Source organism: Marmota monax, unplaced genomic scaffold (genome assembly GCF_021218885.2).
Source record: "Marmota monax isolate L192 unplaced genomic scaffold, Marmota_monax_Labrador192_F-V1.1 WCK01_AAM20220418_F8-fsc00022, whole genome shotgun sequence".
Taxonomy (NCBI): Eukaryota; Metazoa; Chordata; class Mammalia; order Rodentia; family Sciuridae; genus Marmota; species Marmota monax.
Window position 1 is genome coordinate 5,322,920 of NW_026695215.1, and position 18,024 is coordinate 5,340,943.

Here is an 18,024-nt window from a genome sequence, read left to right on the forward strand (position 1 = left end):
TGTAGTTCACAGGCCAAAGTGACTTGGCTTTGGTCCTTCTAGAGATGACTTTGCATCTACTGCCCTTTGACTGAATAAGAGGAACAATCACAGACATTCTTCAAGGTTCTCGCACGAACCTGACTTTCTTCTCTTCACTTTTCCTTCCTTCAGTAAATCCACCCTATTTCTCAGCTGAGTCAGTTAAGCTTTGATTTGACGCACCAGTAGGATCTCTTAATAGAGCTGTCCTTAAGAAGTTAGAGGAGAGATGGTCCCTCCAAGAGAAGAAGCTGGACTCAGGAAATACTTTGGACACACTGAGACTTGGCGACATCTAAGAAGATGGACTAGGTCCAGGGCTGTCTGAGAACCTGCTGTGCTACTCTAGAAGCACCACATCCCCCCAGGCTGTGGGGTATGCTTGCTCACCAAAGGCCTGAGCCCAGCTTGCTCCCAGCAACAGCGTGTGTTTTTATAAATCCAGATGGTCTCAGATAGGTGCCACTCCTCAGGACAAGGGAGCCCTTACTGAGGTCACAAAATGTGCAATTTAGAAGCTAGGTAGCTTCAGAAGAAGAGAGAAACAAACATAAAAAGCCAGAACTAAACCTAGAGGGGGTAAAAAAAAAAAAAAAAAAACTAATAGAAGTTCTGACTTGAAAGAGGAAGGGAAACAGGGACCAGGAAACAGTTCATCCATTCATACAGGCCTGTTGAACTATGCGCGGCTTTCTCCTACCCACAAAGGATTGGGTCTCTGAGGGACATGCGAGTCTACAGGTAGTGATGGTCATGGACACCTCGGGGCTGCTGAGAGCCTCGTTTTGGATGGGGAGGATGCCAGAGAGGTTCAGCGTAGTGCTGGAGAAGTGTGGCAGCTCTTATGTGGGGGACAGAGGTCTCTGAGGCTCAAGTGTGTTCTCAATTCTCTATAACAGACTTACATATATAAGGACATGTCAAAAGGACATGTGTTTTTGTCTTCTGTCATTTTTTTAACAGAAAACTATAAACCCTTTCCCCAGAAAAATACATATAAAATCCAGCAGATTTTTTCAGGATGCTCTTTCCCTTCATGTGGCATGACCCCATGACTGAACATACCTGCTTCCTCCTTCTCTTTCCCTCCTTCCCTGCCCCACTCCTTTCCTCCATCACTCCTGTTTTCTTTCCTTCTCCCTCACCTTCATTCCTCCCCAGCTGTCTCACATATAGTCCACACATTCAGCAGCCTTCGGGACATTATCTTACCTTGTCCACACACTGCCCAGGTGAGATGCCCTACACCGTTGTGTGGGGCCAGCAGCAGGGCTAAGGGGTCTGAACATCAGCCTGGACTCTGTGCTTCTGGCAACTTTCCACAGAGGAAGGTACTTATTTCCTTGGAAAAGCATGCCATCTTTCCTTGCCAACCCCTGTGTCCACAGGTGTACCCCCAGACAGAGGGAGCACTTTTTCTAATTCACCAGCCCAGAAGAGAAGCCACTTTCACATTTGCACAAAGGCCCTGGCTAGCAGAGCTGTGACCCTGACCTCTGACACAGGAGTCATTGTGTACATGTTATAGATGAGGACACTAAGGTCAACTGAGGCTACGCTCTGACTCAGGGTCCCATATTTGGCAAATTCAGGAACAAGCTCTGTTGTGTGTGACCTTAATAACTCGAGTTCTCTTCTCTCTGGTTTGCACAACTTTTCTTGAAGAGCTGTTTTCTCAGTTACTCTCCATGTGACTGCTGGTTCTCAGCCAGGTTGTAACACTAAGTCTGCAGGGAACTCACTGACCTGCAGAAGGCAGAAAACCTCGTGTTCCCATCTGTGTCCCTTCCGATTCTACTTCATGTGCACCCCATCCACTAAGTGAGTGTGAGAGGGTGTCCTCCAGCACCTTGACGAATCAGAAGAGATGAGAGCACTTGATGTTGAGCTACTTCAGTGAGGTGGACACAATGAGCAGTGGATACTATACCTAGTATTAGATATCAGAATGGCTTCGGTGATACAAGGGTTCTAGGACGTTGTGGCAGTGTGGCTTCATATAAGAAGTATGGTTGTCGAACGCAGGCAAGCACCAATTTAAATCCCAGCTTGACCAGCATGAGAGCAGGCAGCTTAACCCCTGTGAGGCTTCTTTTCTTTACATGAAAAATGGTCATATTAACAGCAGCTATCTTTTGTGAATTTTTTTTATTGGTTGTTCAAAACATTACAAAACTCATGACATATCATCTTTCATACATTTGATTCAAGTGGGTTATGAACTCCCATTTTTACCCCACATACAAATTGCAGAATCACATCAGTTACACATTCACATTTTTACATAATGCCATATTAGTGACTGTTGTATTCTGCTACCTTTCCTATCCCCTACTATCCCCCCTCCCCTCCCCTCCCATCTTCCCTCTCTACCTCATCTGCTGTTGTTCAATTCTCTCCCTTGTTTTCCCCCCATTTCCCCTCACAACCTCTTATATGTAATTTTGTGTAACATTGAGGGTCTCCTTCCATTTCCATACGATTTCCCTTCTCTCTCCCTTTCCCTCCCCCCACTCGTCTCTGTTTAATGTTAATCTTTTCCTCATGCTCTTCCTCCCTGCTCTGTTCTTAGTTGCTCTCCTTATATCAAAGAAGACATTTGGCATTTGTTTTTTAAGGATTGGCTAGCTTCACTTAGCATAATCTGCTCTAATGCCATCCATTTCCCTGCAAATTCCATGATTTTGTCATTTTTTAGTGCTGCGTAATACTCCATTGTGTATAAATGCCACATTTTTTTATCCATTCATCTATTGAAGGGCATCTAGGATGGTTCCACAGTCTAGCTATTGTGAATTGTGCTGCTATGATCATTGATGTGGCAGTATCCCTATAGTACGCTCTTTTAAGGTCCTCAGGGAATAGTCCGAGAAGGGCGATAGCTGGGTCAAATGGTGGTTCCATTCCCAGCTTTCCCAGGAATCTCCATACTGCTTTCCAAATTGGTTGCACCAATTTGCAGTCCCACCAGCAATGTACAAGTGTACCCTTTTCCCCACATCCTCGCCAGCACTTATTGTTGTTTGACTTCATAATGGCTGCCAATCTTACTGGAGTGAGATGGTATCTTAGGGTGGTTTTGATTTGCATTTCTCTGACTGCTAGAGATGGTGAGCATTTTTTCATGTACTTGTTAATTGATTGTATGTCCTCCTCTGAGAAGTGTCTGTTCAGGTCCTTGGCCCATTTGTTGATTGGGTTATTTGTTATCTTATTGTTTAATTTTTTGAGTTCTTTGTATATATACAAAGGATATTAGGGCTCTATCTGAAGTGTGAGGGGTAAAAATTTTTTCCCAGGATGTAGGCTCCCTATTTACCTCTCTTATTGTTTCTCTTGCTGAGAAAAAACTTTTTAGTTTAAGTAGGTCCCATTTGTTTATTCTTGTTATTAACTCTTGGGCTATGGGCGTCCTGTTAAGGAATTTGGAGCCCGACCCCACAATATGTAGATCGGAGCTAACTTTTTCTTCTATTAGGCGCAGAGTCTCTGATTTGATATCAAGCTCTTTGATCCATTTTGAGTTAACTTTTGTGCATGGCGAGAGAAAGGGGTTCAGCTTCATTTTGTTGCATATGGATTTCCAGTTTTCCCAGCACCATTTATTGAAGATGCTATCTTTCCTCCATTGCATGCTTTTAGCCCCTTTATCAAATATAAGATAGTTGTAGCTTTGTGGATTGGTCTCTGTGTCCTCTATTCTGTTCCATTGACCAATGGAACCTGCCTGTTTTGGTACCAGTACCATGCTGTTTTTGTTACTATTGCTCTGTAGTACAGTTTGAAATCTGGTATCGCTATACCTCCTGATTCACACTTCCTGCTTAGAATTGCTTTTGCTATTCTGGGTCTTTTGTTTTTCCATATGAATTTCATGATTGCTTTCTCTATTTCTACAAGAAATGCCGTTGGGATTTTGATTGGCATCGCATTAAACCTGTAGAGAACTTTGGGTAATATCGCCATTTTAATGATGTTAGTTCTGCCTATCCATGAACAGGGTATATTTTTCCATCTTCTAAGATCTTCTTCTATCTCTCTCTTTAGGGTTCTGTAGTTTTCATTGTATAAATCTTTCACCTCTTTTGTTAGGTTGATTCCCAAGTATTTTTTTTTTTTGAGGATATTGTGAATGGAGTGGTTTTCCTCATTTCCATTTCAGAAGTTTTGTTGCTGATATACAGGAATGCCTTTGATTTATGCGTGTTGATTTTATATCCTGCCACTTTGCTGAATTCATTTATTAGTTCTAGTAGTTTCTTTGTAGACCCTTTTGGATCTTCTAGGTATAGAATCATATCGCCTGCAAATAGTGATAATTTAAGTTCTTCTTTTCCTATTTTTATGCTTTTAATTTCTTTTGTCTGTCTAATTGCTCTGGCTAGTATTTCAAGAACTAAATTGAATAGAAGTGGTAAGAGAGGGCATCCCTGTCTTGTTCCGGATTTTAGAGGGAATGCCTTCAGTTTTTCTCCATTTAGAATGATGCTAGCCTGAGGCTTAGCATATATATTTTGTGAATATTAAAGCATCTAGAATCATGACCATCAGATTATAGGTGCTCAGTAGGTATCAGTTTCCTCTTTTCATCTTTCTTGAAGTTATAATTCCCTTCAAGCATCATATTGTGTTAATTTATACCCTGTACTATCCATGCAGATATTCAGTAAATATCTGTTGAATTCAGTATTATCTACTTTGCTCATAGTGTTGTAAAGATTAATCCTCAGAGTAATTCAATTTGTATGTTATCCCATTAGTTTAAAGCATTATGAAATGAAGCATTCTAAGTGATATTCTAAAATAATAAATCTTAGCAGGTTTTTTCCTCCAAGATCCAGCTCTTTCTCTGATACCCTATTCATCAGCAGCTTCAAAACAACTGGTTTGCCAAATTTCTCATCTCAGCCTTTAGTGTAGATAGGAATTGTGATAAAATCAAGATGATCTCTTTGATTGACAGTGTGAAGATGTCTTCACTTGTGAAATAGAATTTAAAGCTGTTGTTTTGGCAGTATGCTTTGACATTTGTTTGCAGTTACATTTTTTCTATAATTAAGGGAATCTAGATTCCTGCATGTCTGTAAGAAATGAAATTCTCATTGGTCTCAGAATTGAAAACTTTTTTTTTTTTTTAAATACTCTTAACTACAAGTATTTCCCCAATTTTCCTATTGTGTCAACTTCAAAAATTCTATTTAAAAAAAAAAACAACTATTGCCCTGGGGGTGTAGCTCAGTGGTAAAGCACCCCAGGTTCAATCCCCAGTACCATACCCCCGCCTCAACAAAAACCAGTCTGGTGACATTGCAGGTTAGAAGGTGAGGGATAGCCACACTTCCTTTGCAATCTATGCAGAACATCTGCAGCCAGCTGCCGAGCATCCTGGGCTGGTCTGCCCCTGCAACTCATTTACTGCTCAGGCTTCATTTCTTCTAAAACTGTGGGAATGTATAAACATAGTCCTAAGGAGCAACAAGAAAGAATCGCTGTGTCCCCAGAGACAGAAACAGTGCCTGACACCCAGCAAACACTCAGTAAATATTTGCTGTGTGTATGGGTGACAATGGATTTAATTCTAATCAAATAGCTGGTACCATTGTAAAGCTGGGAGGTCCCCAGCTTCTCTCCAGGCCCAGAGATCTGATTTGCAGCATCTGAGCCAGGAGTGAAGTGCAGACTGTGGATTCTAGTGGCAATCATCCTTATTTTAAATCTGTGTTGTCTTCTATAATTCTAGATCATCCACATTGCTAGAACTGGCTCTGAAGAGAAACTCTGCTGCCTTAACAGCTGCAATTTTTATAATATGAAAAATATGACCAGGCCTCTAAAATTAATGTTCTAGTTCTCATAATTCCTATAGATTCTTAACAGAAACTCCTCCTGACAACCAAGTTGGTCCGTCTAATTTTTTTTTACATAAGATCACTATCTCTTATCAAAGTCTTAAGATGGGTTTTTGCCTGAACGGTGTGTGGGTTTTCTCTTTGGAGTCCATGTTATCTTTTTCACACATAAGTCACTGCTTGTTGCCTGTGCCATTCTAGTCCAGGACTACCAGTGCTTATAAATGATATATTTATTCTCCCTGCTTGTTCCATTCAACACTCACTGTGAGCCCTTAGAGTCAGAAACAGGCTCAGCAGGAAATGAAAGGGGTGTAACAGTGTGTCATTTCTGTAACCGTGAGGTCAAGCAAGTTACCACCACAGATAGAAGCTCATATTTTTATAGCAATTCACTTAAAACACCTTATACTTTGTGGAAGTGTCAAAACAGACTTCATAATTCTGAAAATTCTGTGAATAATGATCACTTAATTTCTAGCATTTGAACCCTGACCTACTATATTTTTTATTAGTTTATTGTAGTCATACATAATATTGGGGTTCATTCTGACATAATTACATAAACATGGAATATAATTTGCTCAGTTGTAGTCCCTAGTACTTGCCCTTTCCCTCCCCTCTTCTCTTTCCTTATTCTCTTTCTTTTACTCTACTGATTTTTCTTTTATTTATTTGTTGTTTTTTAATTACTGCATTATAGATGAATATAATGGTGAAATTCATATGCGTACATAGGAAAGTTTGGTCAGGTTCATTCCACTGTTCCCTCTTTGCGTGTCTCACCTTTCTCCCCCTCAGTCTCCTTCCTCTACTGTACTGATTTCTCTTCTATTTCCATGGGAGTCCAGTCCTGCCTTTTTCTTTCCTCCCCCCACCCCCACCTCTTGTTTTGATCTGGAGAAGACATTCAATCCCTGACTCTAGTTCTGGCTTATTTCACTTCACATTGATGTTCTCCAGTTCCATCCACGTACCACCAATGCTGTCATTTCATTGTGATTTTTTTAATGGCTGAGTAAAACTGTATATTATATTATATTATAATATGTATGTATGTATATATATATATATATATATATATATATATATATATCACATTTCACCATTTGTCTGTTGACAGGCACCTGGGTTTGTTTAATAGCTTGGCTATGGTGAATTGCTCTACAATAAAAATTAATGTGACTGTATCCCTACAGTACGCTGATTTTAGATCTTTTAGGTATATTCCAAGGAGTGGGACAGCGGGGTCATATGGTGGTTCTATTCCTCATTTTATGAGGCATCTCCAACTGCTTTCCAGAGCAATTGTACTAGTTTTCAGTTCCAGCAACCATGTGAGTGAACCTTTTCCCCCTCATCCTTGCCAACACTTATTATTATTTTCTTGATATTGCCCCTCCAATTGGAGTGAGATAAAATATCAAAGGAGTTAGGTTTGCATTTCCCTGATTGCTAGAGATGTTGAACATTTTTCATTTATTTATTGGCTATTTGTATTTCTTTTTTTGAGAAATGTCTATTTAATTCTTTTTCTCATTTATTAATTGGGTTATTTGTTTTTCTTTTTTGGTGTTAAGTTTTCTGATTTCTTTATATATTCTAGATATTGATTCTCTTTCTGAGCAGCAGCTAGCAAAGATCTTCTCCCTCTCGGTAGGCTCTCTCTTCTCACTTGTTTCTTTGCTGGGCAGAATCTTTTTAATTTGATGCCATCCCACTTACCAATTTTTCATTTTATTTCTTGCACTTTAGAAGTCTTGTTAAGGGAGTCAGTGCCTGTACCATATGTTGAGTGTTGAGTCTATATTTTTTCCTAGAAGTTGCAGAGTTTCTGATCTCATTCCTAGGTCCTTGATCCATTTTCAGTTGACTTTTATGCAGAGTGAGAGATGGGGATCTAGTTTCATTCTTCTATATATGGATATCCAGTTTTCCCAGCACCATTTGTTTAAAAGGCTATCTTTTCTCCAACCTATGTATGTACTTAGCACCTTTGTTGAGTATCATATAACTGTATCTGTGAGGGTTGGTCTGGGTGTCTTCGGTTCCATTGCCTTCATGTCTGTTTTGATGCCTATACCATGCTCTGTGGTATAATTTGAGGTCCAGCATTGCTCTTCTTGCTCATTATTGCTTTTGCTGTTCTGGGTCTCTTATTCTTCCAAATGAGTTTTAGAACTGTTTTTCCTAGTTCTGTGAAAAATGTCATTGGTATTTTGATGGGGATTGCACTGCATCTGTGTAGTGCTTTTGGCAGTGTGGCCATTTTGATAATATTAATTCAACCTATCCAAGAACATGGGATGACCTATTATATTTTAGCTGCGATAATCTGCAATACTTGTGTAGATTTTGTTCTAAAGGGATAGATACAACAGTCATGCTTTATTCTGAGTCCATCAAAAGAATGCATATGGAATGGATTCTACATTTCATGATATAAAAACTGTAACTATCTTCAGGGAGACTAAAGAGTCAAGCAACTCATATATTCAATACCATCTATTTTGTAGTAAAGGTTACTTTGAAGATATTTGCAGGCACCATCTGGAAATACTCATTGGAATTTTCTAATTTTATTGAGACCCTATTTTAATAATTAAAAGTTTCTGAAAGGACTTGGGATGTAGCTCAGTGGTACAATGCTTACCTCCTGGGTTCAATTCTCTGCACCACAAAAAAACAAAAACAACTGTTCTTTAAAAGACACTGGTAAGGGGCTGGGGATGTGGCTCAAGCGGTAGCGCGCTCACCTGGCATGCGTGCGGCCCGGGTTCGATCCTCAGCACCACATACAAAGATGTTGTGTCCGCCGAGAACTAAAAAATAAATATTAAAAAATTTAAAAAAAAAAAAAAAATAAAAGACACTGGTAAGAAAATGAAAAGCCATAAATACCTGTCTCCAGAATATATAAAGAAACTGTTTCCAGAATACATAAAGAACTTTAGAAACTCATTTATTATTTGAATGTACACAACCTAATAAAAAATGAGCAAAAGATTTGAGTAGACACTTCACCAAAGAATATATACAGACGACTAGTAAGTATATAAAAATGCTCAATGTCATTAGTCATTCATAAAATGCAAATTAAAACCACAATGAGATACTACTACATACTTTTAGAATATCTAAGATTTAAAAGCCCTTCAAGTGTTGGAGAGGATGTAGAGGAACTGAAACAATCATACCCTGCTTGTGGGAATGTAAAATGGTAGAGCTTTATTGAGTGATGGTTTGGAAGTTTCTTTATGAGTTAAATAGGTGCCTATTTTGTTTGAAAGACATTGTACTCCTATATATTTACCCAAGAGATATGAAAGAAGCATATGCCCACACAAAAACATATGCACAGATATTGATATAGCTGTATCTGTAGTAGCCATATCTTTACAACCCCCTAACAATCAACAACAGGTGCATGGATGATTTGTGCTGTATTTGTACAGCCAGATACCACTTGGCATAAAAACAAATGAACTATTAATACATAATTCAGTATGGATGAAACTCAAAATAGTTATGCCAAGTAAAAGATGCCAGATCAGAAAGAATCTACTATAGGATTTCATGTATAGATATGTATATATGTTCTGAAAATACAAACTGACCTAGTGACAGAAAGCAAACCATGAGTTGACTGGAGATAAGAGGGGCAGGACCGGGGGATTATGAAGGAGCACACCCTATCCCTAACATCTTTGAACCCAAAGAAAGTTGAGAGAGCTAATTTTTTCCCCAATGAGCAAAACCCCTAATGCCCTCTTCTGATGTGGCCAAACTGGATACTGAAAAAGTAGTACATCTTAGAAAGGAAAAGCCAGGAACTATGGAGAAAACTGGGCTGAGAAATTATTGCCAGGAGAAAGGACCATAGCAAGAAATGTCCCCTACTTACACAGCAGGCTTCCCAGGTCTCCAGAGATGCCACAGACTCTGGGTGCCAGGTGATACAGTACACCCGCCCCCCAGTACAGCTGAGGACAGCACCAGCCACACCGGTTACCAGACTTGGCCATTTCACTGTTCTTACCTCTGAAATGCAAGAAAAGGGACATGCTCCATTCTAAACAGAAGTTTTAAGAGATCCTGTGTTTTGATGTTTTTTCTTTACTGTGTGCTACAAAGACAACATTCCAGGGTAAACCTGCCCCTTGGGCTACATTCTAGAACAACCCACATGAGAAGCAGACGACATGTGACATGAGCCAAAGTGAATGTTAACACTGTCTTTCAGATGTTTCTAAAATAAAGGAGAGCAGCCAGGTGGGAAGTTGGATGCACCAGTGTCAGACGTCAAAACAGATATGACTACAGGGAATTTGGGAGCTGTTGGCATCTGGCTTGTGTTAGAGGAAAATGAGATGTGAAGGAGACAGAAATGTCTAGAGACATTTGGGAGAGCCGCAGTGAAGTTTTAGTGAGACCCCATTTGCTGTCCTCATCCCTCGTTCCTTTTGCTTCACTGCCTTTTCTCCAGGCATGGGGCAGGTTATCAGAACCTGCTGGGTATGGCTTATCCTATAAAGGACAGACCTTTACAGTGTGGATTGGAGCACACTTTCAAATTTGCTGGATTTTGAGCACCATTTGAATAGGGACCCTGTGTGTTCAGCGCCGGCTGTCAGTGAACCCCATACTCAGAAGATAGTTCCACTTACCACTCCCTTGCCCATTTCTTCACCTTCATCTTTGCCTTGAATTCTCTCCTCCACCTCCCCATTCTCCATGCTCAGGCTTTATCAATAATTGTTTTAGAAACACTGAGTACACATGGAGAAGGTTAATATAGGTATAAAGTATAAAGAAATACAAGATCTGTGTACTCCATTAGGACACAGAACCCCCCCATTAGCTCTGAAGTCCCTTAATGTTCCTCCCTGGTCCCAGATTCTCCTTCCTCAGAGGTAACACAGCAGGTAGGTGGAAGGGAACTTCCTCCAGCTGATCAAGCACATCTACAAAAGCCAAGCTAAGGTCCCTTGTGTGCTTGCATCGCTCTAATTTTACCAAGTATGTTTCTCTTCCTAAAAAGTGTAATGTTAGATTTGTGTGTATTTAATATACACAGAAATAAAATCATGTTGTATGTGTGATTCACACTTGACAGTATGTTCCTGGAATTTATTCCTGGTGTGTGTGTAGCTGAGGATCATTCATTCTTCATCTGAATTTGTGTTCTCTGGTATCCCATGTTTATCCATCCTGTCTGCCTTAGCTTTATTTCATAAGTTTTGATATGTAGCAATTTCATTATTATTCTAAGTATATTTAAGTACCACCTGTGATTTTTATTTGACCCATGAGTTATTCAAAATACATTTTTTAAATTTTTAAGATACATTGAGATATTTTATTTTTTGTTACTGACATTTCTTTAATTTCAGAGAATATTGATTATAGATCATAAGAAGTAAAATATAAAGCGCATATGTAATTTAAAAATTCTTACAAATTCTTGCTACATTAAAAGATTAAAAATAAATAAAAATCAAATTTAAAAAATATATTTTACTTAACCCAACATAGCAAAATGTTATTTAAATACATGATCATCTTTAAAAGTTACTAGGGTTAGTTTAGATTGTGGATGTGTGCATGTGTGCACTTTGCTGAAGATAGAACCCAGGTCCTCATGCATGCAAAGCAAGTGCTTTACCATTGAGCTACATCTCCAAAGCTGAATTTTGGATTTTTTTATATTAAATTTTCAGATCTGATATTTTATTTACACTTAGAGCGCATCTCAATTTGGACTAGTCATATTTTAAGAGTTCTATAACTATTTGAGGGTAGTAGCTATCAAGTTTGGCAAAGCAGGTGGATAGCCTAAAATTATTTGAAATTTGCTGAAACTTTCTGGCCTCCAATGTGGTCAATTTCATATGGGCTAGAAAATAATTATGTATTTTTCTGCAACATGTGGCTCTGTATATAAAATTGGTCTTAGTGCTTGCCATACATCTCCTGTATCTTTACTGAATTTTTCTCTGCTTGGCCCTTGGTTGCAACCTTGCATGGCCAGAGTGTGCAGTTATGCTTCCAGGGCCATCTGTGTGATCCTGGGTCAGCTTAGCTGTAACCAAAGGAGCTATGCCGAATTCTACCACATGGTGAGGGTTTGCCTGTTTCTCTTTACAGTTTTAGCAAGTTTTGCGCCATCTATCTTGAGACTACTTTATTTGGTGTGTATAAGTTTAGGAATATTCATAGTAAATCAAACCTATTATCATTTTCAGCCCCCAATAATGACTTATCTTAAAGTCTATTTCCCTGATAATAATATAGTTATATTCTTTCATCCCTGTAATATATCCCTGTTAGATCTTTTCCAGTTTCTTCCTTTCAGTCTTTACATGTCCTTATATTTTAGGAATGTCTCCTATACAGAGCATAGAACTAAGCTTTGTATGAAGTCTGTTTCTTCTAACTCTTTTACCTCTATTGTGATCATTGTGTTAAGCCTTTTCTTTCTCCCCTGCCCCCCTTTTTTTTCCTTTCTGTACTATTTTCTCATTTTGGGCCTATTGTTAGGAGGATTTTTTGGTTTTGTGTATTAGTGCATTTTTCCACTAATAGTATATTTTATTTCTATTATTTTAGTAGTTGCTTTTGAAATTTTATCTCCAAAATTTGTATCTAAACTCCTCTTGAATAATGAACAGGACGAAGAACACTGGAGCTCCAATAGCTGCCCTCTGACATACATTCTACCTCGTGGTCCAGTTTTCTAGTTCTTTGTGTTAGCTCCTCTAACTGCACATAATCAGAATTAATATTTTAATCAGACTGTATTAGTTTACACTTACCTACATGCAGAGCTAACTACATAATTTTCAGAGCCTGTTGCAAAATGGAAATATAAGGTTCCTTGTTAAAACAGTGGGAAAGCAGCATTTTTCTTTCTTTGACAGTGTCTCTCTCTCTCTCTCTCCCTCCCTCCCTCCCTCCCTCCCTCCCTCCCTCCCTCTCCCTCTCCCTCTCCCTCTCCCTCTCCCTCCTTCCTCATGCTGCCACGTGGTCTTTTGTTTGCTATTTAATGTCCTTTAAGTTCAGACTTCTACAGGCACCAACCTCCCCAGGCCCAGGCCCTGCTCCCATCTGGGGCAGAAGTGGCAGTCCCTGGGAGAAGCCAGTGGAGCAGTGACTGAGAACTGTCTGGGGGAGGCAGGACAGTGGCAAGAGGGGTAACTGGGTCAGAGCTAGAACACTGAGACCTTAGTTCCTGCTTGATTCATCTGTCAGACTCCACTACAAACACAAATCCAAAGATAAAAACAGTAGGGCTCCAGGGTGCTAGCTGCACCGCATGAACCCTAAAGCCTGGCGCAGCTGCCCCTGACACAGCTGAGGAGCCTCTGCCTGTGTGGGGGCCAGTTTCTTTGAAGACCCTTTCTTGCTTTCTGACCTTCCTTCTGAGACCACCTTCCTTCCTGCAGAGCACAGTCTTTGGAAGTTCCTTGAACTGGCGGTAAGTGCTCAGGTTTTATGGACATCCCTATCTCAGCCTCTTTCTGCAAGATGGCCTTGGGGTCCCAACTTCAGGTTGGTGTTCATTTTCTAACAGGTCTCAGAGCACATGCCTGTGCTGCTTTCTGTCATCCTCTGTTGCTGTCAAGAGCTAGCTCTCAGATATTTATGTTCCTTTCAATATTTCCTCTCCAAGTTCTAAGATCTTGAACTTTGCTGTTCTTCATTTTCACTCTGAAGCGTCAGGTGTGAGGTTTATTTTTGTTTGTCGTGCTTGGACTCCAGTGAGCTCCCTGGACTTGCATCTGGGTTTCAACAGACTGGACCCTTCCCTCAAACATTGCTCCCTCCTACTTTCCCTCCTTTGCTTCTTATTTATTTATTTATTTAATTAATTTTATTTTTTTAGTTGATGTACACAAAACCTTTGTTTTATTTTTATTTATTTTTATGTGGTGCTGAGGATCGAACCCAGTGCCTCACACGTGCCAGGTAAGCACTGCACCACTGAGCCCCAGCCCCAGCCCCCCTCCTTTGCTTCTGAAGGGCTGAATAGATATGTCCTCTACCTCTCAGCATCTCTTTTATATTCTCCATACACTTTACTCCCAACAATAGTATATCTGTCAAAACTAAGAAATCATCATTGATATATTATTAACTACAGACTTGATTCAGATTTTACCATTTTTCCACTGAGAACTTTCCTCTGGCCTTTCATTTGAGTTTTGCTCTCTGCATCTTCCTCACTTTTTGACCAACTCACTGAAAAACTTGCGGCATTTTAACTAGAACTTGTTTTCAGTTGGAGAGTTATTAAGGAACCTAGTCTGACTTGCTTCTGGAAATAAAGTCTTGGAGTTTGAGGTTTTTAAAATCAGTTTCCCTCAAATGATGTTCATATCTGAAATACCAAGTCAAATGTGTCTTGTGTTTGTGTCATTAAAATTTCCTAACCTAGAAATATAGGCACCATTTTTACAATGGTAAAGATGTTGAATAACAAGAGAGTAGGCTAGAGATGAAGAGATCAGGAGTCTGTTATGACACTCTTGATAGGAGATAAGAGTCCAGGAACTTAAGGAGGCTTTGGGGCAGTTGGAAAGGAAAGGAGGAAATGATTAGAGGAACATAATGAAGCAGAACCTATAGAACTTGCTATATAATCTGCATTTTTTAAAAAAAATTATAGATATACAAACATTGTGTAGTGTTTAAGTCAGGTTAAACATATATACTTCCTAAAACACTTATCATTTCTTTATGGTGAAAACATTCAAGTTCTTTCTCCTAGCTTCTTGAAAAGTTCAGTAGGTACTTAGCAACAGCACCCAGAACTTGCTCCTCACTGCAATTTAGTGCCCACTGACCAGCCTTTTCCCAGCGTCCCCCATTCTCACCAGCCTTCGGTAACTGCCATGTTACTCTCAACTTCCATGAAGTTATCTCTTTTTATGTCCATATATGAATGAAATCACAGGGTACTTGTATTTCTGTGCCTGGGTTATTTCACTTACCATCATGATCTCCAGTTCCATCCATGTTGTTGCAAATGACAGAATTTCATTTTTGTGTCTGAATAGTATTCCATTCTGTATATGTGCCACATTTTCTTTATCAAGTCCTCAGATGGTAGAGGCTTAGGCTGTTTCCATTTCTTGACTGTTGCTGCAATGAACTTGGGAATGCAGGTGTCTCTTCAACATCCCAACTTCATTTCTTTGGGATATATATATATATATATACTCTGTAGTGGGATTTCTGAATCAGATGGCAGTTCAATTTTTAGTTTTTTGAGGCACTTCCGTACAGCTTTACTAATTTACATTCCCACCAGCAGTATGCAAGAGTTCCTTTTTCTCCATATCACTGGCATTTGTCATCTTTTATCTTTTTGACAATCACAAGTTTACTGGAGTGAGATTACATCTCATTGTGATTTTGATTTGCATTTCCCTGATAATTAGTGATGTTGATGTTGAACATTTTCTTATATACCTTAGGAACATTTGTATGCCTTCTTTCAAGAAATGTCTATTTGGGTCTAATGCCCATTTTTAAGTCAGATTTTTATCTTGGGGTTTTAGTTTAGTTTATTTTTTGCAGTGCTTAGAATTGAACCCAGGGCCTCCCCAAGTTTTTTGAAATTCAACACAAATTAAAGACATGAATATAAGACCTGAAACAGTGAAACTACTAGAGGAAAACATGGGGGAAGCAGTTCAGGAAGTGGAATGGGCAAGGATTTTTTGGACAAGATCCCAAAAGCACAGGAAACGAAAGAAAAATAGGCAAGTAGGATACCAAGCTAAAAAACACAGCAAAGAAAACAATAATTCCCCCATTAAAAAACATTGAATATGAATCCCTTATCAGATGTATAGTTTCCCCTACTCTGTGGACTGCTTCTTCCCTAGGATTGTTTCCTTTTCTGTGCAGAGCTTTCTGGCTTGACATAATTCCACTGTTTGTTTTTGCTTGTATTTCCTGTGGTTTGGGGTCTTTTCTAGCAGTTTTCATTGTTTCAGGTCTTACATTTACATCTTTAATTTGTTTTGAGTCGATTTTGTAACTGGCAAGAGAGCCAGACCTAGTTTGATTCTTCAGCATGTGGACACCAATTTTCCTGGCACCATTATTCAGAGACTGTCCTCTCTGCACTGTGTGTTTCTGGCATCTTAGCTGAAAGCCAGTTGGCTACTGTGTATGCTCAGGCTTACTCCTGGGCTGTCTGTCCTGATGTACAGTCTGTGTCTGTTGTGAAGCCAATGCCATACTGCTTGGATCACTACAGCTTTATGGTATATTTTGAGGTCAGCCTTCTGCTTTCTGCTTTGTTCTTTTTGTTCAGGATTATTTTGTATATTCATAATTTGTGTTTGTTTTGTTCACCACACAAATTATAGGTTTGTTTTTTCCAGTTCTCTGAAGAATGTCATTAATATTTTGATAGAGATTGCCTTGACTCTGACTCTGACTTGGGGCATTATGGGCATTTTAACAATTTCATTCTTCCAATTCAGGAACACAGGATGTCTTTCCATTTTTCTTATCCTCTTTAACTTCTTTCTTCATTGTTTTATAGTTTTCATTGTAGAGATCTTTCCCCTTGTTGGTTAAATAAACTCCTATTTTTTGTAGACAGTATAAATCAGATTGCTTTCTACATTTATATTTCAGATATATCCAGCAACTTTGATAAATTTGTTCATTAGTTCTGATACTTTTTAGTGGCATCTTTGGGGTTTCTTATATACGGGATCATTTCGTCTGCAAACAGTGACAATATGACTTCCCCTTTTCCAGTTTGGATGCCCTTTATTTCTTTCTCTTGCTTGATTGCTATGGCTAGGAGTTCCAGAACTTTGTTGAATAAAATGTTAAAAGTGGGCTTCCTTGTCTTGTTTCAGATCTTAGAAAGATTTCACATTTTTCTCATTCAGTATAATGTTAGCTTTTAACTTATTACATATGATCTTAATTATGTTGAGCTATGTTCTTTCTGTATTCAATTGTTCCATGTTTTTTATCATGAAGAGATGTTGAATTTTATCAAATGCTTTTTCTGCATCTGTTGATATAGTTTTTGTCCTTCATTCTGTATATTGATTCATGTTTGAACCATCCTGCATCCCACTTGATCATGGTGAATAATCTTTTTAATGTTGAACTCAGCTTGCTTGTATTTCTTTGAGGGTTTTTTGTTTGTTTGTTTTTTGCATACCTACTTAAAGGATATTGGCCGCTGGCATTTCCTTTTTTGTTGTGTCTTTGTCTGAGTTGGTTATCAGGATAATGTTGGCCTTGTAGAATGTGATTGGAAGAAATCCCTCCTCTTTAATTTTTTGGAATAATTTAAGAATTGGTATTGGTTCTCCTCCTTTAAAGGTTTGATAGAACTCAGCAGTGAAGCTATCTGATCCAGGACTTTTATTTGATAGGAAGCTTTTTATTACTGGTCCAAACTTGTTACTTGTTTTTCTGTTCAAGTTTTCTGTTTTTTCTTGGTTCAGTCTTGGTAAGGGCTGTGTGTCCTGGAATTTATCCATTTCTCCTAGCTTATCAGATGTATTGGTGTGGAGTTGTTCATACTAACCCATTAATATCGCTGTTATTTCTGTGGTGTCAGTTATGATGTCTCCCTTTTCATCTCTCATTTAAGACTTCTCTCTTTTTTTCTCAGTTCATCTTAGCTAAGGTTTTGTTAGTTTTGTTTACTTTTTTGAAGAATTAGATCTTTTTACTGATCTTTTGTATTTTTGTATCTATTTCATTTATTTCTGCTCAGATCTTCATTATTCCTTTTGTTTTATTTATTTGGGGTTTGATATCTTCCTGATTTTCTGGTGTCTTGAGTTACAGCAATAGGTTGTTTATTTGAGATCTTTCTGCTTTTGTGATGTAAACATTAATTGCTATAAACTTCTTTCTTAATGTGATATTTGCTGTACGCCATAGACTTTCAATATAGTGTATCTCCATATTCATTTATTTCAATAAATTCTTAAATTTCTTTCTTAATTTCTTCTTTGACCCACTGGTTGTTGAAGAGTAAGTTGTTTAATCCATGTATTTATATAGTTTTGAGGTTTTTCTTGTAATTGTTTGCTACATTTATTGCATTACAGTTGGAAAAGATACGTAATACAATTTCAATTTCTTAAAATTTCTTGAGACT

The 18,024-nt window shown here is 38.6% G+C and overlaps 1 protein-coding gene across 5 annotated transcripts in view; it reads left to right on the plus strand.

The window, feature by feature from the left end:
• Lekr1 (leucine, glutamate and lysine rich 1) overlaps positions 1-18,024 on the plus strand; it is a 169,511-nt gene that overhangs the window by 103,272 nt on the left and 48,215 nt on the right. The gene's annotated exons all lie outside the window — the stretch shown is intronic.